Source organism: Lactuca virosa, chromosome 3 (assembly GCF_052849685.1).
Source record: "Lactuca virosa cultivar CGN04683 chromosome 3, Lactuca_virosa_CGN04683_v6, whole genome shotgun sequence".
NCBI classification, from domain to species: Eukaryota; Viridiplantae; Streptophyta; class Magnoliopsida; order Asterales; family Asteraceae; genus Lactuca; species Lactuca virosa.
In genome coordinates, this window is record NC_136428.1 from 420,277,963 (window position 1) to 420,304,522 (window position 26,560).

The following is a 26,560-nucleotide window of genomic DNA, read 5'->3' on the forward strand; positions in this document are numbered from 1 at the left end:
GTTATAAACCAGGGAAAACTTACATTTTACAACCGACACACAGAACAGTCAAGTCTAGTACATTCAGTAGAAGGGGGCCTATAATGCTAAATTTTTGATTCCTTAGTGTATGCATTAAGGGATATATATTAATCGGATCCGACAGATAGCAGGATGTGTGCTTTCCGCTTTATTCCCTGTTCCTTGTTTGGTTGTGGGCTTAGAGCAGATACACCCAGCCTACTATCTATCTGATCTTAGATATATATATATATATATATATATATATATATATATATATATATATATATATATATATATATATGTTTCCGTATACACTAAGTAATCATAAGGGGTACCAGGTATGGGCCAGGTCATAGGACACTAATTCAATGCACCGTTTTCTAGTACAAATCATACTTTTCAAGTAAAGAACTTTTGATATACAAAACTAGAAACTTACCAGTAAAGGGTTTAATCCATTTTTTTAAACCAGTATAACTTAAAGGACCTTAGGTGGTTAATCCTATAATACCTTAGTTTATACATCAGAGTTATATATAATTAATACCCGATAGGTAGTTAGATGTGTGCTTTTCGCCTCATTCCCTGTTCCTTGTTTGGTTGTGGGCTTAGGGCAAATTCACACAAATAACTATCTGTTCGATATTAGATTATATATAGCTAGTATAAACTAAGTGATTATAGAAGGAACTACTGTGGTTACCATTTTATTATAAGAAATAAGGGTTTTCTTAAGGAATCTTTTCATAAAGGAACTATTATAGTTAACTCCGTGAGTACCCAGTGAATACGCCAGGGTTATATACAACAATGATCTAACAAACAATAGGATGTGTGCCTTCCGCCTCATTTCCTGTTCCTTGTTTGGTTGTGGGCTTAGGGCATATACACACAACCGATTGTTTGTTTACTCTGAGTTTTATATAACATGTATCCATTTAATACTCATAGAAAGGACTGTTGAGTCATTTTTACTTATATTTCATTAAAGCAGGAAATATAGGATTTTCTTGAGGAACATGCAAACTTTTCTAAACAAAACTTACTACAACTTACTATAACTTTCTACAACTTTCTTACGACTCACTTACATCACCTAAATCTTATGAACTCACCAGCTTAAATGCTGATCTACGCTTTCAAAATAACTTGTATTCTCAGGAGACCAGTAGACAGGTACGCGCACTGGGATTCAGAAGATGGAGCAGTATAGCTTCATGTCTTTTTGTTATTTGCTGTGTATTCTATATTATGTGAATCGCATACTTTGTAAACACTTTCTTTCTAAATGAAATGGTTGTTTATTACTTGCTTACTATGATACATGTCTTGTGATACTAAACATGACGTCCTCCGCCCCAGAACGTTTCCGTTGTTCTGGTTTTGGGGTGTGACAAATTGGTATCAGAGCATTGTTTATAGTGAACTAAGTATATCAACTGATAGATGTGACAACCGTTAATTTTTGGCCAAGTCAAAGTCAACTAAAGTCAACAAGTCAAACCGGTCAACTCATCTAACCCTTGTATATTAGGGTTTCCATTATGATTCTTATTGTACTACTCGCAATCTTAATATAAAGTATCACTTACAGTTTTCACGTGTTCGGAAATTCTAAACCCTAATCAGGGTAAGTGATGAATCTACTCGATAAAACATTATTCCATACCCCTCGAGAGCGTATAACATTCATAACAAGGCTTAACAGAGTGTAAGAACCTTGCGTTGCGAAGCCAAACACTCAAAAAGGTCACAAAAGAAGTCTCTCCCAATCTCTTTCACTCTGACTCTCCCAAAACTCTCTAAGTAGGAGAAATCTCTCCAAGTATGTGAAATCTCTCCCAAATCTCTCTCTGAATGAGAAATCTCTTTAAGTGTGTGAAATCTCTCCCAAATCTCTCTCTGTATGAAAAATCTCTCCAAGAATGTGAAATCTCTCCCAAATCTCTCTCTGTATGAGAAATCTCTCCAAGAATGTGAAATCTCTCCCAAATCTCTCTCTGAATGAGAAATCTCTCTAAGTGTGTGAAATCTCTCCCAAATCTCTCTCTGCATGAGAAATCTCTCCAAGAATGTGAAACCTCTCCCAAATCTCTCTCTCTATGAGAAATCTCTCCAAGAATGTGAAATCTCTCCCAAATCTCTCTCTGTACGAGAAATCTCTCCAAGTATGTGAAATCTCTCCAAGTATGTCAAATCTCTCCAAGTATGTCAAATCTCTTCCAAATCTCTCTCGAAATCTCTCTCAACTTCTTATAATCACTTGGGGCATCCCGACCCTCGATTTAGTCGAAAACCGCTCGAAAACGGAAGTGTACGCGAAAAACAGCCTTAAGGAGCCGAAACCTCTTAAGGAGCCGAACCCTTCTAAGGAGCCGAACCCTCTCAAGGAGCCGAACCTCCCTTAAGGAACCGAAACCTCCTAAGAACCGAAACCACCTCCTGAGAACCGAACCTGCTAAGGGACCGAGAGGCCACATTCGGTCTGAGATCTTGACCTTCGGTCCGAGATTGCTACTTTCGGCTCCTACTCCACTTCCGGTTCCCTCTACTCTCGGTTCCAATGCACCAGCCGAACCTTACCTTCGGTTCTAGTGCTGCTAAGACCGAGCCTTCGCGACCTTCGGCCCCAATTTCGGATTTTCGCCTCTTTGCCCGGTTTTCGACCACGACTCCATTTTAAGCCTGTTTTTAATTATTTTAACGTGGGATTTTCACCCAAACTCGTATTTTGACATATAAAACCCTAAATATTCATATTTTAATCATATTTTGAGGAAAATCATTGCCTAAGAATAAAATCTATTTGGTGAGATATTTAGGTGGAGTGTTGACTTGTCCTTTGGACAAGGACACAAGCAACCTCCCCATACCTTCATAGTACAACCCCTTGTCCTTCCACCATACCTAGCCCTTTCATTGTACTTTTTCCATCATTTTGCAGCCACATCCTTGATCCAAGGCTGGAAAACCCCCCTCTCTCCTCTATTTTCTCTCATTTTCCACCAAAGAACAAACTTCATTCTCTCTCACTTTCTCTCTCTAAATTTCGAGATTCAAGGCTATTCTCCAAGCTTTTCTTCTACTTTTGGTAAGTATTATCATCCTTCATATGATTATTCCACCTCTTTCTATTCAAATCATAGGTTGCTTACACAAACTTCATCATATTTGTGTTAGTTCTTCGAATCTTCAAGCAATCTTCTAAGTGTTCTTGAGTTGAACACTTCTTTTCTTCATCATCCATCCACTGAAATCACTCAAGGTGAGTTCATACCCCTATCTTTTCATGTTTTTCTTAAGTTTTAGGGGGGGGGGGATACAAGTTAAAACACCAAGAACACAACTAAACTCAAACAACAGCTTTCATTAGAAAAGTTGAGTCTTATTCACGGACTGGTTAGACTATCTTAAACTTAATATCTTTCCAAACTGTTTAATATGCAAATAATTCAGGTTCATACCTTTAAAATGACTACTTGCACATCACCATATGATTTTTCTACAATTTATGGTGATTTTTACAAATAAGCCTATCATTTCAAAAACGAATTCGGACCAGTCTGTGAATATGAACATTTTAACACAAGTTACAGACTTCTAAAAATCATAATAAAAATTATGAATAAACTAGACACATTTTGTGAACTCTCAGAATCTACGGATTCAGTTTTCGACTTCGTATGATTTTTATATGATTTTTCTAAAGCAGTGCTGAAAGGTTAAAAACTAGTTAACAGCTTACAACTTTCATAACAGTTTGTAGTATGTTGAGCAAAGTGTATAACCATAAGTTCTAAGTATTGAATGTATTTTCTTGTTAGTTTATCATCATAAACTGAAATTTAGTCATTCATGATAAGGTTTCTTCATTCATTTCGAACACATATATTAAACTACAGTAAGCATAGTTTATGGATTTTTACTACATGAAAAAGGTTTTACTCTCAAAACAAATGGTTTTCGTATACTACATGATAAACTATAATAGTAATAGTTTAAGGATTTCATATCACTAATTTATTCATAAAAGGTGATTTTACTTCCTCCATGGAAGAGTTTTTAATATCAAACTATGTGTAAACTAGTTAACTTAGGTTGTGAGGCAATTCTCTCCCCGTACGTTCGAGTACGGGATCCCAATTCCTGTAAGTTATAACCAGAGTCTCTTGTAGGGAAAGCGTGATAATTGTGTATAGATCTATATTGGGATTGACACCCCACACCTCGCTGCTAGCTACAGCCGGACCGGCAGGTCTGCGGGTGACAAGAGTCATAGTATCTTAACGTCTGAAAAACGTTGTGCAGGTTATTTCTCGTCATAGTATGGTTATAGCGAGTCACATAGGTAGTTAGCAATCTTTCAAGTTTACAAGGAAAATTCTACTTTGAAAAGGGGTTTTATCTATTTAAAACTACAAATACGTTATAAGTACAAAACACACATATATTGTCGGTCCTGGGATTTAGGACTACATAACTTTTATAAGGAAAATATTGGATTTTCTTTGGAAACACATTACTATTAGGAACACTATAAGTACAAAACACACACATATCCTCGGTCCTGAGATTTAGGACTACATGACTTTTATAAGGAAAATATTGGATTTTCTTTGGAAACATATTTCTATTAAAACTACATTTCATCTAGAATTGTTAGACTTCAGCTATAATTGCTTAGTGTATATGCTAGAGTCATATAAGAATCTAGTCACAATCGACTTAGAATTGGTGGGCCCGCCTTATCTCCTCTTCCTTGTTTGGTTGTGGACCTAGGGCAGACTCATTATATTCAACGGTTTATTTAACTTAAATTTTATATAACTTATATACGTTGGGCGATTATAGAAGGAATCTATGGGTATTTCTAGGGTTCGTTATCGCATAACATAGGAGCATTCATTCCACACTTAACTGAGAAAATATTGGATTTTCTGGAAATCATACTCTATCGCTTTACAAGGAAAACAGTTTCTTTCTCAAACAAAACTCTTATGAACTCACCAACGTAATTGTTGACACTCTTTTCAAAACTACTTGTATTCTCAGGAAATCAGTGAAACAGGAAAACCAACAGCATTTTGAGGATGGGACGATAAATCGTCAAACAGTTCATTTTGTCATCATAATGTAATTGATTTTGAAACATGTAAACTTATTCTATGGTGTAACCTTTTCAATTATATTTATGATAGTTGTATTTACTTTGAGCACTATTATACTCGTTGTTGTGATACTTTACATGAAGTCCTCCACCCCCGAACGTTTCCGTCATCCTTGGTTTGGGGGTGTGACAGATTGGTATCAGAGCATTGTTTATAGTGAACTAAGTATATCGAACCACATAAGATATACAAACTATAAATGCATTGGGACTAAGGTCTCTGATTTAACATTTTCAAATAACTATACTTTTAGAAATAAATAGTTTCTTGTTAAAAGTATACATGCATGCATACATACTAAGGTCAGCATCATTCTAGAACAAAACAAAAGTAATGATTGTTGAATGGCACAAGTAGGCTTGGGGATGTATAGTCAAGTCTGGGAATGACATAGCCTGATCAACTATGTCTATCCCAGAAGTGATTAGCATGTGCCCGGGAATGGTTGTGTTGTTACAACAAGTCTAAAAACTTACCAACTCTATCTACAAAGAAACATTGAAAAACATAAGACAAACATTAAAATACTATAGGAGTATTTGGTGATACTATAATCAACTTATGTGAAAACTAAAGACCCCTATTAGTAGGTCTATAATGACTGAGTGCATACACCAAGGTTATACATAATTAAAGATATTATAGACTCAGAATCTATGCCTATTGTTCTACTTCCTGTTCCTTGTTTGGTTGCGGACTTAGAGTAGAACATTTATTCGAAGGTCTATTCTATCTCAGATTATGTATAACTGGTATGCACTATGTGATTATAGACGTCACTGATAAGGATCACCCTCTATAAGTAATTATAGGATTAGACGTCTATTAATTATCTCTTCCACCTTTATTCTCGCACGGACATCACGATAAGATCTAACATACCAGGAGACCCCTACTTTCCGAACCCGGAGAGTTAGTGAGTGATGAGGAAAAGAGTCGGAGGTGGAGCCAGAGGTCGACAACTCTCCTCACATAGCCTGGGCTCTCGCGAACCGTCTCGACTCCATCAAACATGTGCCCCGTTGGGCAGCATTGATCGAGGGATGGAGTCGCCATCAGCAACAACAACTCGCCATTTGGGGACGTATTATCGTAAGCAAAGTTCATTTTACTCACAAGACCTTGTAGATTAGGTCTATGAGTATGCGTTGGTGTTACTCCCCTCCATGTGTAGGCCCGACCCCACGAGTTAGTGATTACACTAATCGAGAGATTTATTTGCAGTCCAAACTTTTCTTGCAATGATGTGGTGTGGACCTGCATCAGGCTCAAAACCTTCCTCTAAATACTAAATATGCTAAAATCATACAAATAAAAGAGGCATGCGTATTATTTCATTGGGAGCAATACTACTAAAATTCATAAGTTTATCATATATAGACTCTCGTTATGAACTGTTTTCAGAACACCATAAACAACCGGAACACGATACACTCAGAACTAAGATAAATAACTCCCGATGTATAAGCCCTTATTCAAGACTCACTATCATCTCACCTTTTTAAGCCTCATAGTTAAAAGGTGCCCTTCTCGTAGGCCTACGAGGGTGCGATCATACCAGCACTAATGCACCGGGTCCCATCAAAACTCCTCAGCCAGGTGTGTTTGGACAAACATGATCCTAAGATAAGGAAAGCTTAACGCCCGCACGAAACCTACTTCTACCCATTTCCGTAACCCCATCTCAGGAGTGTTTAGCAGAAACACTAAGAATAGGACAGCAATGTGCACAATTTATATATATGAATATAAATCGTAAGAATGCACTTGAGATAATCACCCGCACTCACGAAGTTGTTTTTCATCATGAAACAGAACTATGTCTTCACCAAGAGGCAACCAACCAACTAGCAAGGCGCCAACCCTGCAGATAGACTCTGCTACTTTTCAAGTTGCAGTCACGGCAGCCGTGACAGCCGCCATGGTGCAAATCAATGCTAACAAAGCCAACGGAGGTGGAAGCGATGCCGGAAATACTAATTGCCGCAACAATAAGGGACACCTGCGAGTGTCTACTCACAAATACGCCTCAGACCACAAACCTAAGAGTAATAAATGAAAGTTTTGGAACAAAAAGGAGCGCAACCTATCTCAAAGATTCGCTAAAAGACAACAACCCATGGCCACCCCTGCCATTACAACAGCAGTCACGACACATGCATCGACACTAGCCACAAGGTCTGTCACCCAAGCACCGGCCAGACCATATAAGGGATCAATCCCAAAGTGTAACAAGTGTGGCTTCCATCACAATGGGGTTTGCCGGGTGATGCACTGTAAAAACTGCAACCAGAACGGACATACTTCCCGCTTCTGCAGGACCCAGACCCAACGCATCGCTTCAATCCCCAATGCTAGTGTAAGTCCAGTATGCCACCTATGTGGTGGAATGGGACACTTCAAGAGGGACTATCCAACTGAGAAGAATGACGGGGGAGCATGAGAAGTGTGACGAACAAACCAGCAGGAGCAACAAGGGAACCCTATTAGGACTTTTGTAATGTTTACAACGACAAAAACGTTTAAGTACCATATGTTTGTAATGAATTTGGTATGCTTGCTAAAATAATCGTCTTTCAAAAAGTAGTTAAAATACTCTCTCGTTCAAATCAAATCAAAGACACTCATATATGACCTTAGGATCATTACCTGTAAGCTGTGATGACTTTGTGCATACATCGGGGTTAATTATAATCAAAATACTAAAGACTTAAAGCGAATAAATCCGTCTTGACTCCTGTTCCATGTCTAGCAGTGGGATTAGGGTGGAGCCACTCACTCGACGATTTCACCAATATCAAATTACATGCGACATACATATACCGCTCGATCATAGAGTGAACTGTCAGGGATCATGATATCAAGTATCATTACTAGCTATCAGAACACACTCACCATCAGTACTAGTAACATCAATACGAAGCAATTGCAGTAACCATAACATCGATCAAACAGAACACACTGAAAAGAAACACAAGATACTATATCACTCCAACGAACATTTCATGCGAATACAGCTTAACACATGTTTTACCTAAAAAGATACTGTTGTCGCCATTCAATTTCGATTGGCATAGTCCTCATCTTCCCGATTAAACGACTACGAAAAGACCTTTCACCTAACCCCCTGAATATCGAAACCTTCGTCTCCCATAAACACAAATATGACACGGACCTCCGGGTCATCTCTCACTGTGAAACCCCAAAACACTCACCAGAGGAGTATTATACCTTCCGAAACCTTACCACAAGTATTTCCAGAAGACCCTTCGGGAATGTCACGCATGCAGCAGATAAGGTTCAAGCACAGAATCTTGGGACGAATACGGTTAGTCTATCACCACTAAGTGTACACACGAGGATAATATATAATTAAGATTCTACGGACATTGGATGTGTGTTTCCGCCCTACTTCATGTTCCTTGTCTGGTTGTGGACTTGGGGCAGAGTCGCCCATCCAACTGTCTTGCTAACCTTAAGTACATATGACCTATATGCGCAAGTTAATGATAGATGGACCAGGTACGAGTCCTACCATGAACTTCGGGACCAGGTTACCCAGGAGTGTGAGTGAACGCCCTATCATCCGAATAAGTCTAGTCGTGTAAACCGAACCCATATGTTCCCTACCGATCTAATCAGACGAGAAACACTAAAGCAAACCTTATGCAGCGCTCCGAGGAGAAGTTATCACTTATGACTTAGTACAAATTCGAGAAAGGCTGAAAGCATCTCGAGAACACGGCAAAACCCGAATAAGTCTTATCATCTATATAAAAACACAGGGTTTTTATTAGTGAATCTATGATGGCTAGTGTAAACATTATGGTCATATATCATTAAGATTCTATGGACTTAGAATGTGTGATTCCGCCTCATTTCCTGTTCCTTGTTTGGTTGTGGGCTTAAGGCGGAGTCACTCATTCGAATGCCCTTGCAATTTTAATGATATATGACTAGTTTACACCAAGCGATTATAAAAGATCTGGTAGGACTTATATTGCAAATTTCATCACAAATTGTTAAAGCATTTGTAATACAAGTACTCACTAACTACATTATAAAATATTATTAGTGGTAACAACAAGGATAAAACAGGGAGCATAAAGGCACACATTGAATACACTATCATTCCAAAACAATAACTCCTTTTAAATCGACTCAGCTCAAGTTACAATAAGAAATTCCAAGGTCGTCATTTAACATCAGGCGGGTTGTTCCCCACCATAATCAATTTCTTGTACCACGAAAAGTTCCCCCATCTTTCCTCCAAATTCTTGAAGTCCCAGTCGAAACACTAATTTCGGGACGAAATTCTTTCTAACGGGGGGATGATGTGACAACCGTCAATTTTTGGCCAAGTCAAAGTCAACTAAAGTCAACAAGTCAAACCGGTCAACTCATCTAACCCTTGTATATTAGGGTTTCCATTATAATTCTTATTGTACTACTCGCAATCTTAATATAAATATCACTTAGAGTTTTCACGTGTTCGGAAATTCTAAACCCTAATCAGGGTAAGTGATGAATCTACTCGATAAAACATTATTCCATACCCCTCGATAGCGTATAACATTCATAACAAGGCTTAACAGAGTATAAGAACCTTGCGTTGCGAAGCCAAACACTCAAAAAGGTCACAAAAGAAGTCTCTCCCAATCTCTTTCACTCTGACTCTCCCAAAACTCTCTAAGTAGGAGAAATCTCTCCAAGTATGTGAAATCTCTCCCAAATCTCTCTCTGAATGAGAAATCTCTCTAAGTGTGTGAAATCTCTCCCAAATCTCTCTCTGTATGAGAAATCTCTCCAAGAATGTGAAATCTCTCCCAAATCTCTCTCTGTAAGAGAAATCTCTCCAAGAATGTGAAATCTCTCCCAAATCTCCCTCTGAATGAGAAATCTCTCTAAGTGTGTGAAATCTCTCCCAAATCTTTCTCTGTATGATAAAATCTCTCCAAGAATGTGAAACCTCTCCCAAATCTCTCTCTCTATGAGAAATCTCTCCAAGAATGTGAAATCTCTCCCAAATCTCTCTCTGTACGACAAATCTCTCCAAGTATGTGAAATCTCTCCCAAATCTCTCCAAGTATGTCAAATCTCTCCAAGTATGTCAAATCTCTCCCAAATCTCTCTCGAAATCTCTCTCAACTTCTTATAATCACTTAGGGCATCCCGACCCTCGATTTAGTCGAAAACCGCTCGAAAACGGAAGTCTACGCGAAAAACAGCCTTAAGGAGCCGAAACCTCTTAAGGAGCCGAACCCTTGTAAGGAGCCGAACCCTCTCAAGGAGCCGAACCTCCCTTAAGGAACCGAAACCTCCTAAGAACCGAAACCACCTCCTGAGAACCGAACCTGCTAAGGGACCGAGAGGCGACCTTCGGTCCGAGATCTTGACCTTCGGTCCAAGATTGCTACTTTCGGCTCCTACTCCACTTTCGGTTCCCTCTACTCTCGGTTCCAATACACCAGCCGAACCTTACCTTCGGTTCTAGTGCTGCTAAAACCGAGCCTTCGCGACCTTCGGCCCCAATTTCGGATTTTCGCCTCTTTGCCCGGTTTTCGACCACGACTCCATTTTAAGCCTGTTTTTAATTATTTTAACGTGAGATTTTCACCCAAACTCGTATTTTGACATATAAAACCCTAAATATTCATATTTTAATCATATTTTGAGGAAAATCATTGCCTAAGAATAAAATCTATTTGGTGAGATATTTAGGTGGAGTGTTGACTTGTCCTTTGGACAAGGACACAAGAAACCTCCCCAAACCTTCATAGTATAACTGTTGGGTTTTAAGCATTCTAACACACATATGGTGTACATGCAACCCTATAAACCTTGGATCTATGTTTTCTCTATTAGACATGCAAATATTAACTATTCCAAGGTTTCATCCTAACTAGCATATTATGAAGCACCTATACTACAAAGTTCTAGTTAGATGACATACCTTTTGATGTAGCTTAATGTCTTCAAGCTTTAAGAGCTTAGCCCCAATAGTGTGGAAGCCTCAAATGGAATCACAAATCACCAAAACACCTTGGAAGAACTTGAGAGAATATATATGCACACTAAAATCGGCCCACTCTTATTTTCACACACTTGTGCCAATTTTGTGAGCTAAGGACCCCTTTATATATTATGGAGGATTAGGGTTACATCCATGTAAACCCTAATACCCATGACCTTTCATTTACATAGGATCCATGGGTTAAAAGCTCCATGGACCATCCATGAAAGCTTAGCCCCACCTAAATGAACTTGGCCCATTCCATATATATAAGAGTCCATATTTAATTAGTTCTTTTTGATCACTTAATTAATTCTAAATTAATTATTGATCAATACTAATTAAATAATATGATTCCATATTAATATATTAGAGCTTATAATATATTAATATAAATCATAAATATACTATTCTCAAAAGACTATCCATATAAATTGTGCCGGTGAAGTGCAACCCAAATGGACCATGCCGGGTCGGGTCAAGTACATACTAAATATAGTTATGGACTTAGACATTAATCCAACAGTCTCCCACTTGGATAAGTCTAAAACTATTATTGAGTATGACTTCAAAACCTAACTGGTAATCGTAGCTCTTAAAGCCGCTGTCGAACTCTGACCTTGTCAATGACTTGTCCATTAGATAAGGGATCATATATGCCTCCATTTTAGATATCATATCGACTGACCCATGGATTATAATCATTCTCTCTGTCCATTTGTTGTTTCCCGATTTTCGATTTATGATGAATGATTGATTGAACAAATCAAATCAGTCCTGGCTTGGCCAAGCACTCACATGTGTCATCGCTAAATCATCGAGGGGCCCACAGATATCGCTTTTATCCCGAAGGTAAAAGGAATGGATAAACTTCGACTCATATGGCTTGTTCTACTACTTGTTGAATCATACACAAAGGCACGTTTTATAACATCGAGTTACCAAATGCGTTTTCGTGCAATCAATGTATAACCAACTCATAGTAACAAATCATATCTCTAGGTTTGAAGAATATAAGATATTATCGTCTCATGATCACTCGTGATAAAATCCATGAAGTGATTCAAATGAGCGCGGGTTGAATCCAATACTCAGAACTTATGAGCACTCATGAGTGTTGTAGCACCACTTTGTCCACCAACTTGGACCTCTACAAACCAACCCATGACAGTCTTGATTCATATCTACTTCCAACATATGACCGACTGTGGATGGTTTGAATAACTTAATCATTCAGGAAGAGCGACTTAGTTATTCTGGAAGTCAAAACATGCAAAGTGAAACACAAGAATAAATGAATCAAATATGGTATCAAACCCTATGAATATAAATAAACACTTTTATTTATCACCATACTGATTACTCATTATTCATTGTTTCGGTTTTATCAACTTTATACTTGAATTAAAAACACTAGTTGTCCCATGCTCCAAGCATGTACACTATGTTTTTCTTAAACAATAGCTTTGCCATACACCAAGTATGCACTCTATGTTTGTCTATGATCCTTACTTTGTGAAATAAACCAATTGAACATAATTTCAATGATACTAATTTCACACTCCTAAATCCTTATCGAAAAATGTGAGAATTTCAAATTCCTATCATTTATCGAAATCTGTTTAGATTTTAAACTTATATGCACTGACCCTCCTGTAATGAATATGTACAAAGTCACAAACACTTGTCAACAGTCATTATAAGGTATTCCAATGGAGTTACAAAATTTGGTGTTAATGTTTTAAAGAATTCCATAACTTGTTCTTAAGTTATGGAACATGGAAAGTTTCATCATAAAACATCATTGATTCCATAAGTTATGGAATCCAAAGGTTTTCAAGAATTACAAAACTTGCCCTCAAGTTTTGGAATTTGAGAAAAGTTTTTTATGAAAAAGAGAATTGAATTCTAAAACCCTTGGGTTCATAACTTAAACAATTAATTAAATGGTTTTAATTTTGAGTTTAATAATTGGAATTATGATGTTTTGTTGAATAGTTCAAATTAACTCTTATGGACTTTATTAATAGTTAATTAAAGCGTTTAATTAAAAGAGTATTATTAATCCATAAATATATGGTTTGAGTTTAATTAAATTAAAAGTCTAGTTTAATTAATAGATTAAACCATCAAGTATTTTAAATGTCTAAAATACACCCTTATACTATTATAATATTAAAAGTTTAATATATTATATGTATAAGAGCAAGTCGTCTTACCATTAGTATGCCTCATTCACGAAGCCGGTCTATAAGGGGGGTATAAGGTTGTTGCCTATAAAATGGTAGCTTAATGGGTGTCCACTCTCACCCACCGCTTCCTTGACCGGTGGAGGGTCGTTAGCCGAACAGGTAGGACAAGGACTATAATTCTCCCTTCATTAAAAGTATTAATGATAAATACTAAGTAACTAAACCTTTTATTAATTCCCAATCTTAGTTACTTAGGAAAATGTGAATAACGTTCTAATCCATGAAATTACACTTTGCACTTTGTTTAAACCGTTAGTGGAGCGTGTGTGGTTAACCGGCACACTAACCTGGATTTAACAAAGTAGGCAAAGGGTAACTTAATATTTATCATAGTATCGGTGGAGCTCGTGTGGTTAACCGGCACATCGATTGAGGGGTAAATATTAAGGGTACCAAGTATATTTGCATGGTTACTTCACACCTTGTTTTGTGATCCTCGGCATCCCAGTCACAAAACCTGAAGGGCACACTCGAGATTGAAACATGCCATTGAAAAGTTCAATGAATCTCAAAAGATCTAGGAGTTTCAAATCCAAGTAAAAAACCTAATTAAATTATTTCGTTTTTCGTGGTAGAAATTGGTAAATCGTCATTTACCTACCTTCAACTATTTTATAACTCGGATTACGGCATCCCTCTTCCAGTTATAAATAGGTTGTTGGATCCTAGCCTTAATATTTCATATTAGATGTTATATTAAGGACTTTAGATCAACTATCTTGAATATCTCCCAAAAGATGTCGTGTTCAGACATCTATGATCTTCTCAAATCTCTTGGAACTTTACTTCCTCCACCTCCTCCAATTATTCTCCCTAACCCACAAGTTCAAGGTCACTCAAGCCCTAATGGCAAGCAAGGTCTATGTGTGATCACATCTTAGAGATGAAGTCACATATTGACAAGCCGGGAGAGTTGGGTGTCAAAGTCTTGAGAAAGTTGGATGTTCAATCACTTTCTAAGTCACATAGTGAGTTCCTTTGGGACTACTATGAAACAGACTATGACATGAACCTTAATGATCATATCTATTTACTTGGTGCTGCTGAATCAGCAATGATTTGGAACGATAGTAAAGCAAATTTGATTAGAAGATCAACTTCCCAAAAACTTTATGGACAGTGACAATGGTGACACTGGAAATCCAGAAAAAGCATTATCTTCCCAATGGAAAGGGATTGGCCATAGTCAACCCAGTTGACCAAATGGTAAAGAGAAAGGCTAAGTCTGAGATACTCCCATTACTAAAGGGTCCATATGTTTATTTTGCCAAAGGAAGGGGCGTTGATTGCAAAGCTGCCAAATTTACCTAAGGATGTTAAAGTCAATAAGTTTGACTCTACATCAGGTAGAGCCCATTATCTAACTCTGTTAAGTTCTATTCTGAGATCCTCATTACATGATGTGACTGGGTCACATGTTGATGTTTTAAGAATCAAAGAATAGAGAGAAATCCTAAAGGAAGTATATGCTGATTCTGATCGCGAAGCTGGATTTCGATCGCATCAGAATTTTGAGCAGTTGCTTAAGAAGTTATGATATATTGCTAAGGAATAGATAACAACAATTTTCCATGTCGATTGTAAGGATAAGTTTTTCCGCAAAGTTTTAAAATAAAAGAAATTTGTTTAATTTTATTTATTTGAAGTATCCTTACAATGGCATTTGTGGAAAATTGTTGCTTATATGATTCCACTGACAGCAATATTGGAAAATGGATTTGATTCTTTCATTTGTGGTAGTGTCTAAATTTACCAAATCAGGAAAGTTCCTCATCACCCAAGTTTCAGTTGGACCGAAACTTGGAATCATGCAAGTTGAATAGTATGATGAATGAGAACTTTCAAGCATTGGAAAATCAAGACTAATTACTTGTTCACATGGATGTGTGAGTCAAGTGAAGGACTAAAGGGATCGAGTACACATTCTTGTGCACTGGTCATGTCCACCACAAAGCTCGTTAAGACTATTTGATTCACTAAAGTTTAGTAAATATGGTTATACTTACAAGTTTAAGTATAATTCTGAAACATTGGAAAAGTCTCAATGTATGGCAGAACGAATGGGAAGAATCAAATTAGGCAGAAAGATAAAAGTTTCTCAAATCTGAAAAGATGGGAGAGTACTTTAGTATCATGTTTGTGATCATCTTAATGATTTAGAAATCATATCACAATTAGTCCTCTAAAGGTCATCTTAGTGCATTCTTATGACTAAGAAGAGGAGTCATGAATTGTTGAAATGGTTAGATTAGGAAGATGAGTCATACTTCGTTCCAAAACAATTCTTAGAGTCATACTCCAAGATTGTAACTTGAGTGACATATCTTAAAGAAATGTTTAAAACACTTGTCAAATGTAAGAGTAAAAGTGTCCTACTCTTGTACATTTGAAATTGGTAAATTGTGATGTTTTGGATAAAACAAAGACCAACTAAGGCCAATTGTGTGAAGTGTTTGTCTTGATAAAGAATATGCACTATCTCTTGAATATTTGGCAAGATAGTCTTATATGTCAAGAGGATAGTGGGAGTCTTAAACATCCTAAAAATAATTTCAAGAACTAATCAAGAATAAAACCTGAGGTTCTTCACTAGCACACGACTTGAGGTTTATAACCTATCGTGCTGACATATTATGTGCCCATTCTAGTTAAAGTTGGCTTTGCATAGGAGTTCTGAAAGTTCTCAATTGGTTGCAAAACAACTTGGAAGCAATGGCAGGCCCTGTACTGCCAGGTGGCAAGAAGTTAAGATTGCATAAGTTCAGTCCATATGAGTTTGGATTTGTCATTATCCTTGTCTTGTGACTATGGTTTTGACGATTCACATGGATAAGAACACATACACCATAAAATCTAAGGGTCATAAGGTTTCTCTCCGATTCATGAAAATGATGGTGAGGAAACACTTCGACCAAGTAGATTTGAAGCCGATGGCAAAAGGTCTAAACAATTGAGACTATGATTACGGCATCCTTTTTCATAGTTCTGAAATTGTTTAGACACACATGCATGCTATCTAAGGAAAGGTGTATGATTTTGATAAAGTTTTATCAAAGCATCTCGTATCAGAAATCTGAACTTTGGTAAGAAAGTCAATAAAGTATTGATTTCTAGAAGTCCATCTGATTTCTGAGTACATGTCAAAGCTAGTGGGAGCATAAGTGTTATGCTAATAATCATCATGTTAGTGGGAGCATGATAATTATTGTTAGTGTTGCAAGTTAGCAATGTTAATTATAGAAAACAAAAGTTTCAATTCGTGAGGCTGCAGGGATTGAAAAAGTTGTTTTGCTATAATTAAGGGAGAAGATATACTTCATTTCAGTTCTAAAGGCTTAGATTGAGACCTTAATCATCTTTAGTCAAGAATATATATATGAATTTCATGTTGGATTGGTTCAACTTAAGGAAATTCTATATATTGCGTTCTCAAAATTCGATTATGATTACGGCATCCCTCTTCATAGTCAAATTTTGAAAACATGGCAAATAAAAATATTGTAGCAAAAGACTGGTCTAGAATCATGTCTTTATGTGAGACATCATGAATCGTGTACCATTTGCTTTGGGTACAGGATCGATTGCATGTGCTATAATATTTGTCATTTCTAAATTTTTCCAAATGCCCAGAGGCATTAAGAAGGGAAAAGGTCTAGAATTGGATATGACTAAGATGATTAAGCAATTGTCGAAGACAATCTGAGGTTTACCAAAGATTGGTTGCTCAGGGACAGTTTGAAGTATAGTGCTAATTTTGGAAGGACCATATTGACATATTCTGAAAAGAGGCATATCTTATTCAGAAGTGATAGTCAAAATGAGAATATGGAGTTGTCTCCATAGGTGGAAGTTATCTGTGTAAGATTAGAAAACTTAATGCAAGAAGCATGTCCAAAGCAATGTACTTTGAATATGAGACTTAGTTTCCATGGAGTTGATCTCCATTGGAATACCTTATAATGACTGTTGACAAGTCTCTGATACCACTGTTGGGTTTTGAGAATTCTAACACTCCTATGGTGTACATGCAACCCTATAAACCTTGGATCTATATTTTCTCTATTATACATGCAAATATTAACTATTCCAAGGTTTCATCCTAACTAGCACATTATGAAGCACCTATACTACAAAGTTCTAGTTAGATGACATACCTTTTGATGTAGCTTGATGTCTTCAAGCTTTAAAAGCTTAGCCCCAATAGTGTGGAAGCCTCAAATGGAATCACAAATCACCAAAACACCTTGGAAGAACTTGAGAGAATATGTATGCACACTAAAATCGGCCCACTCTTATTTTCACACAATTGTGCCAATTTTGTGAGCCATGGACCCCTTTATATATTATGGAGGATTAGGGTTACATCCATGTAAACTCTAATACCCATGACCTTTCATTTACATAGGATCCATGGGTTAAAAGCTCCATTGAACATCCATGAAAGCTTAGCCCCACCTAAATGAACTTGGCCCATTCCATATATATAAGAGTCCATATTTAATTACTTCTTTTTGATCACTTAATTAATTCTAAATTAATTCTTGATCAATACTAATTAAATAATATGATTCCATATTAATATATTAGAACTTATAATATATTAATATAAATCATAAATATACTATTCTCAAAAGACTATCTATATAAATTGTGCCGGTGAAGTGCAACCCAAATGGACCATGTCGGGTCGGGTCAAGTACATACCAAATATAGTTATGGACGTAGACATTAATACAACAACAACCCCTTGTCCTTCCACCATACCTAGCCCTTTCATTGTACTTTTTCCATCATTTTGCAGCCACATCCTTGATCCAAGGCTGGAAAACCCCCCTCTCTCCTCTATTTTCTCTCATTTTCCACCAAAGAACAAACTTCATTCTCTCTCACTTTCTCTCTCTAAATTTCGAGATTCAAGGCTATTCTCTAAGCTTTTCTTCTACTTTTGGTAAGTATTATCATCCTTCATATGATTATTCCACCTCTTTCTATTCAAATCATAGGTTGCTTACACAAACTTCATCATATTTGTGTTAGTTCTTCGAATCTTCAAGCAATCTTCTAAGTGTTCTTGAGTTGAACACTTCTTTTCTTCATCATCCATCCACTGAAATCACTCAACGTGAGTTCATACCCCTATCTTTTCATGTTTTTCTTAAGTTTTAAGGGGGGGGGGGGGGAATACAAGTTAAAACACCAAGAACACAACTAAACTCAAACAACAGCTTTCATTAGAAAAGTTGAGTCTTATTCACGGACTGGTTAGACTATCTTAAACTTAATATCTTTCCAAACTGTTTAATATGCAAATAATTCAGGTTCATACCTTTAAAATGACTACTTGCACATCACCATACGATTTTTCTACAATTTATGGTGATTTTTACAAATAAGCCTATCATTTCAAAAACGAATTCGGACCAGTCTGTGAATATGAACATTTTAACACAAGTTACAGACTTCTAAAAATCATAATAAAAATTATGAATAAACTAGACACATTTTGTGAACTCTCAGAATCTACGGATTCAGTTTTCGACTTCGTATGATTTTTATATGATTTTTCTAAAGCACTGCTGAAAGGTTAAAAACTAGTTAACAGCTTACAACTTTCATAACACTTTGTAGTATGTTGAGCAAAGTGTATAACCATAAGTTCTAAGTATTGAATGTATTTTCTTGTTAGTTTATCATCATAAACTGAAATTTAGTCATTAATGATAAGGTTTCTTCGTTCATTTCGAACACATATAATAAACTACAATAAGCATAGTTTATGGATTTTTACTACATGAAAAAGGTTTTACTCTCAAAACAAATGGGTTTTTCGTATACTACATGATAAACTATAATAGTAATAGTTTAAGGATTTCATATCACTAATTTATTCATAAAAGGTGATTTTACTTCCTCCATGGAAGAGTTTTTAATATCAAACTATGTGTAAACTAGTTAACTTAGGTTGTGAGGCAATTCTCTCCCCGTACGTTCGAGTACGGGATCCCAATTCCTGTAAGTTATAACCAGAGTCTCTTGTAGGGAGAGCGTGATAATTGTGTATAGATCTATATTGGGATTGACACCCCACACCTCGCTGCTAGCTACAGCCGGACCGGCAGGTCTGCGGGTGACAAGAGTCATAGTATCTTAACGTCTGAAAAACGTTGTGCAGGTTATTTCTCGTCATAGTATGGTTATAGCGAGTCACATAGGTAGTTAGCAATCTTTCAAGTTTACAAGGAAAATTCTACTTTGAAAAGGGGTTTTATCTATTTAAAACTACAAATACGTTATAAGTACAAAACACACATATATTCTCGGTCCTGGGATTTAGGACTACATAACTTTTATAAGGAAAATATTGGATTTTCTTTGGAAACACATTACTATTAGGAAGACTATAAGTACAAAACAGACACATATCCTCGGTCCTAGGATTTAGGACTACCTGACTTTTATAAGGAAAATATTGGATTTTCTTTGGAAACATATTTCTATTAAAACTACATTTCATCTATAATTGTTAGACTTCAGCTATAATTGCTTAGTGTATATGCTAGAGTCATATAAGAATCTAGTCACAATCGACTTAGAATTGGTGGGCCCGCCTTATCTCCTGTTCCTTGTTTGGTTGTGGACCTAGGGCAGACCCATTATATTTAACGGTTTATTTAACTTAAATTTTATATAACTTATATACGTTGGGCGATTATAGAAGGAATCTATGGGTCTTTCTAGGGTTCGTTATCACATAACATAGGAGCATTCATTCCACACTTAACTGAGAAAATATTGGATTTTCTGGAAATCATACTCTATCGCTTTTACAAGGAAAACGGTTTCTTTATCAAACAAAACTCTTATTAACTCACCAACTTAATTGTTGACACTCTTTTCAAAACTACTTGAATTCTTAGGAAATCAGTGAAACAGGAAAACCAACAGCATTTTGAGGATGGGACGATAAATCGTCAAACAGTTCATTTTGTCATCATAATGTAATTGATTTTGAAACATGTAAACTTATTCTATGGTGTAACCTTTTCAATTATATTTATGATGGTTGTATTTACTTTGAGCACTATTATACTCGTTGTTGTGATACTTTACATGAAGTCCTCCACCCCCGAACGTTTCCGCCATCCTTGGTTTGGGGGTGTGACAATAAAAGATATACAACTATAAATACAATGGGGCCGAAATGCTCTGGATAAGAATATATTTTAAATATATAAGTATACCTTATAAAAGTATACATATTTGCTTATACATATATACATACTAGAACAAGTATCACAACAAGACAGAACAGAAAAAGTTAAAGGTAGAACACTATGGTCAAACCTGGACAGTTATGTAATCATACCTAGGATCAATATAGCCTGATCAACTATATTCATTCGAGATGTGACCGACATGTGTTTGGGAGTGATGTGGTGTTGCAACGGTCTTAAAACTTACCTAATACTAGTCAAGAGAATACTAGATCAAGTACATAGAGTTAGAATACTATAGGAGTATTCTATGATACTATAACGCGATAACAAGTTTAAAACATACCAAGTACATTACGATAAAATACTATAGGAGTATTTTAGGCACTATACAAATAACTTATGTGATAACTTAAAAGACCCTTACGGATAGGTCTATAATCTTGCAATGTATACTCCCAAGGTTATATATAATTGAGATTTTATAGACTTAGAATTTGTGATCTACGCTTCACTACCTGTTCCTTGTTTGGTTGTGGTTTTGGAGTAGGATCACTTATTCGGAGGTCTATCTCATCTTAAATTATATACAACTTGTATACATTGTGCAATTATAGGAGGACTCTGTAAGGATCACCCCATAATGTTTCACTTAAATCTCATAGATTCTTTAGTCACATCCATTCTCACACGACAAACCCAGATAGATGTAACCACTTCCTCATAGTAGTCAATAGAAGAGTCAAGGAGGAACAAGAGCAAGTTCATGAGAAGATTTCAAAGAAGGATCAGCCGAAGTAGCCAAAACGTCTTATGCGTCACATTAATAAATCATAATCTTGTTAACTTAATGAGTTAGTGGAAACACTGCTCACATTATGTGTTAGGATTATTTTCTTACATGCAGCTGGTAACAGTTATTCAGGTAACAGATATTCATTCGAGGATAGCCATTCTAAATTCATAAAGTTTATTTGGTATAGACTCTTTTATGAATTGTTTACAGAACCCTGTAGAAGTCAGGACCCGATACCCTCAGAACTAGCATTAACCTTGTCTTTCAGCTTTCGGCTTACATCCACTGCTTTAGACTTATTCCATCTCATCTTTGTATTCTTTAGCAAAGATGCCTCCTCGCAGACCAAACAGACGCATTACTCCGATAACTCCAACGCCAATGCCCCAATTTGATCCTGCTGCTCTCCAAGCCGCGATATCCTCTGCAGTGGCAACTGCTCTAGCTCACTTCGGTGAAAGTGGTACCCTTGGATCTAGTAGCGGTACCCACTTAACCAACCCCAGAGATTCTCACGAACACCCAAGGGAGTGTTCGTACAAAGACTTCATGAACTTCAAACCCAATTCCTACGATGGAAATGGTGGAGTCATCGCTCTGATACGATGGTTCGAGAAAACAGATTCGGTCTTCGAAATCTGTTCGTGCCCAGAAGGGAGCAAAGTAAAGTTTGTTGCCTGCACCTTCTCTGACAGAGCCCTGACATGGTGGAACAACCATGTTAAGTCACTGACCCTATTGGTGGCTAACTCAATAGGTTGGGAGAACCTAAAAGAGTTAATGATGGAGGAATACTGCCCCTTGGGCGAAGTTCAAAAGCTGGAACAAGAACTATGGGAGCTCAAGATGGTCGGCTCAGACATAGCGGCCTACACTGACCGGTTCAGCTACCTAGCAGCTCTATGCCCCGGGATGGTTACCCCGGAGATCAAGAAGATAGAAAGATACATCTGGGGTCTAACTGCCCCGACCCAAGGAGATGTGTTGTCTTCTAACCCAGCCGCATCCGATAGTGCTAAACGCCTGGCTCAGCGACTCATTGACCATGGAGTCCGCCATTGTGTGGAAGTACCTGTTCCCGAGCCATCGAGGGAAGAGGACAATAACCAGAAGTCGGGGAACAAGAGGAAGAAGAAGCGAACAACATAGGAAATCCCACAGGAGGAACAAACGAGTACTGTGTATGCCGCCACAACACCTGCTACTCCAGCACCTACCAGCTGATATGCTGGAACCCTTCCGAAGTGTGGAAAGTGCAACTATCACCACACTGAAGTATGTCGGGAAATGCAGTGTCTGAACTGCCATAGAAAGGGACACACATTCTGTTTCTACAGGGCACCGGCTCAACCGATCTCCCAAGTCCCCGGAGTTGAAGAAAACCAAGCCTGCTATGGCTGTGGTGAGACAGGACACTATCAGCGGTACGTTTTCGAAATAGTAATTACTTTGAAAATTAATTTATATTTATATATAAGATTAAAACTTGGGGATAACACTTAAAAGTAATTATAATAACTCACTTTTTGAAATAAGTCACAATATTGAAGAGAACTAAGGGATCCGTTCTAAGAAGCTATGATGGCTTAGTATGTACATTAAGGGTTGTGCATAGCTAAGATTTTGTAGACTTAGAGTGAATGATTCCACCTTAATTCATGTTCCTTGTTTGGTTGTGGATTTGAGGCAGAGTTACTCAGTCGACCGTCCAATTCATCTTAATTATTCATAACTTGTATATTCCAGGCGATCGTAGTGGTACCAAGGAGGATCGTAGTTAAAGTATCAATACTAGTTATCAAAACACTTTCGCGATATATACGCGCACATCGCGGTATGATACGTAGAAGTGTTAATAATAAGAGAAAATAGAAAACACTAGAACATTTACAAAGAGTACACTTTCGAGCACACTAGGGAAGTACATCATCGTATCACAAATGTTTCTTTCAAATCGGCCAAAACTTTGTTCAGTAAAAAGTCCGTTACTATCGTTCGTCATGAGTTGGCGTGGTCCTCACCATACTAAGTTCATATGTTCCTATCGCCTCGACCGTCAAGTTCACAAAACCTTCGTCATTCGTAACGACAGTCCGACCTAAACCTTAGTTTTGTCTTTCGTATTCTAAACCCCGAAGTACTCATGCGAAGAGTACTTTGTCTTCCGAAACCTTGTCGTCGTATGTTCCACAAACCTTTCCGAAATACCACTCGTCCAGCTGACCAAGTTCGAGCACAGAGGCTAAGGACGAATACAGCCCACCTATCACTTTTTAGTGTATATGCGAGGGTGGTATATGATTGTGATTACGTAGATCTAGTATGTGTGTTTCCGCCCTATCTCCTGTTCCTTGTTTGGTTGTGGACCTGGGGCAGAGTCACACATCCGACCGTCTAACTAATCCTAATTATATACGACTTGTATACATGAGGTAATGATAGATGGACTGAGTATGAATCCTATCATGAACAGTAGGGCAAATTTTCCAGGTCTACGAGTGAGTATTCTGCCAATCAAAGGAGCGCAACCCCAGTAGTACTGCTAAGAAAGCTAATTTCGGGATGAAATTCCATCTAACGGGGGGATGATGTGACAACCCGAAATTTTTTTAAAATTTTGCCTTGTAAAGCTCAGCGAGTCAACTCCGTTGAGTGTCAGACTCATTTCTGCTATCGTTTAGCCTCGTTTAAAGTCCGTTTAAAGGTTCAAAGCTCAGTACATTCAAGCATTGAGTATAGGAATTGATCGCGTACACATCTGGCATCAAAATCGGACCATACACTCCAACAGGAGGAGTGTACGGTCGCACACTTGGGTGTGCGGCCGCACACCCCTCACCTGGAAGCACACTCACGTGTATAAGTCTATAACTCAGCCTCCTTTCATCCCTTTTCACCCTCCCAAGTCTAGAACGCGATTTCTCTCTCAACTAGCATCCGATTTTCAGCCTAGATCTTCAAGAATGTAAGTGTTCTTCCCTTGATTTGTTGTTAATCTTCTTAAACTAGTTACTTCCTTTGATTTCATCCATTTGAAATATTGTTTTGGCTAGATCTTCAAATCTTCATCCATTCCACCAAGAACATACACTTGTTCTTGGCGATTTTGAGCCTTCTCGAGCCTACAGATTGTAAGTACTCTTTCCCTATGCTTGAATCTTGCTTAGAACACTAGATTAACACCTTAGAAATGTCCAGAACTCAAGAACACAATGTGTGTGCGGCCGCACACACAAGTGTGGCCGTACACCCCTCAAACACCCTCAAAATGCCATCAAAACACCCCTAAAGGCTTCCATATTGTAAGTACCATTCCATAAGCTTGTTACTTACTAGATATGAGCCTTAGAAAACGTCCAAACCATGTTCATCAAGGAGTGTGCGGCCGCACACACTCCATGTGGCCATACACCCCTTTTTTTAGTGCGTAAGGGCCTCCTAAGTGCCTTTCTAGCTTCAACACTTGTAACATCCGGATTTCTAGGTACTGTATTTATCTAATTAGTTTTGAGTTTTGGAGAGGGACTCGGCGAGTAGGCGCTTAGACTCGCCGAGTAGAGCCGCGCATTGTTGGACTGGATTAATGACTGGACTCGGCGAGTCCATACGTGGACTTGGCGAGTCCATGCTGTTTAATGAAACCCTAATTTCTTGGGTTTGGGACCTATTTAAAGGCCCTTAGGGCCGTCACTTGCGGCTACCAAACCCCAGAGAGAAACCCTAAAGGAGCTAGAGCGTTTGTGAGAGGAAAGGAGCCATTTCTTGATCTTTGTGATTGATTCTTACAAGAAGGAGGTGATTCCAGCTTGGAGGGGACCAAGGAGGTTGTGCATCTGGGGATTTCGAGCAAAAGACTTCATCTTTGAGGTATTATGTCGCCCCTTTATCTGTTTTGTTGAAGGAATCCATAGATGTAGAGTTTTTATGTCTTTTATTGGAAGGAGTTGTGAGAATATGGCCCCTATTAACTTTGAGACTTCGGATCTGGACCCATAGTGGTCTAAAGAGCTTATTCCAGCTTGCTTTATGTTGAGCTATGGAGGCAATGAGCTCAGGTTGTTGTTTTTGGGGCTAAATCACCAAGTAAAGCCTCCTAGGCGTCACATGAGTGTCAAGATCCAAGCTTTACGTGATTATCAGGCTTGGGAAGGTCAGATCTATGGTTCTAAGGAACAGAGCTGATCTCAGGAGGTCAATTGAGTTTGTGCATGACATGAACTCGCCGAGTCCAAGGGCAGACTCGGCGAGTAGGGTTAGGGTTTCCCGTGAATCACACTGTGAGTGACTTGCCGAATTGGGGGAATGACTCAGTGAGTCAGAAGGGGGATAGAGGACTCGAGTTCACGACTGAACTCGCCGAGTCATATTTGTGCACTCGGCGAGTCTGGTCAAGGGTTGACCGTTGACTTTTGTTGACTTTTTGGGTTTGGTCAACAATGGAACTTGTGGACTGTTTGAAGGGTAAAATAGCCTTTTAGCCTTCTTAGAGGACATGTGAGAGTCTAGTCTAGCCTAGAGAGTCGTGATTGATTGAGATGATTATGTTATGTGTATAGGTAGAGGCTAGATCAGTATATACACGGGCGGGATATTATCCGAGACATCCGAGGTGAGTCTTCTCACTATACATTACCTAGAGTGGTATTTATGTGTAGACCAGAGGGTCTTGTATGCTATGTGTATGTATGACATTATGTGCATTGTGTTATATGTATGCTATGTTTTGTATAGACCGGACCGGAGGGTCCAACGATATAGATCGAACCGAAGGGTCCAACGATATAGACCGGACCGAAGGGTCCAACGATATAGACCGGACCGAAGGGTCCAGCGATAGAGACCGGACCGAAGGGTCCAACGATACAGACCGGACCGAAGGGTCCAACGAGCTATGACCGGACCAGAGGGTCCAACGAGCTACGGGACTGGAGGGTCCCGCTAAGACACATCGGACCGGAGGGTCGTATTGTAGCCTCGAGTGGCGTATGTGTTGTATGTGGTATATTGGGGAACTCACTAAGCTTTTATGCTTACAGTTGTTATGTGATGTGTTTCAGGTACTAGTGAGGATGGCGGGAAGGCGCCGGCATGATTCGTACACACGAGAGAGGATT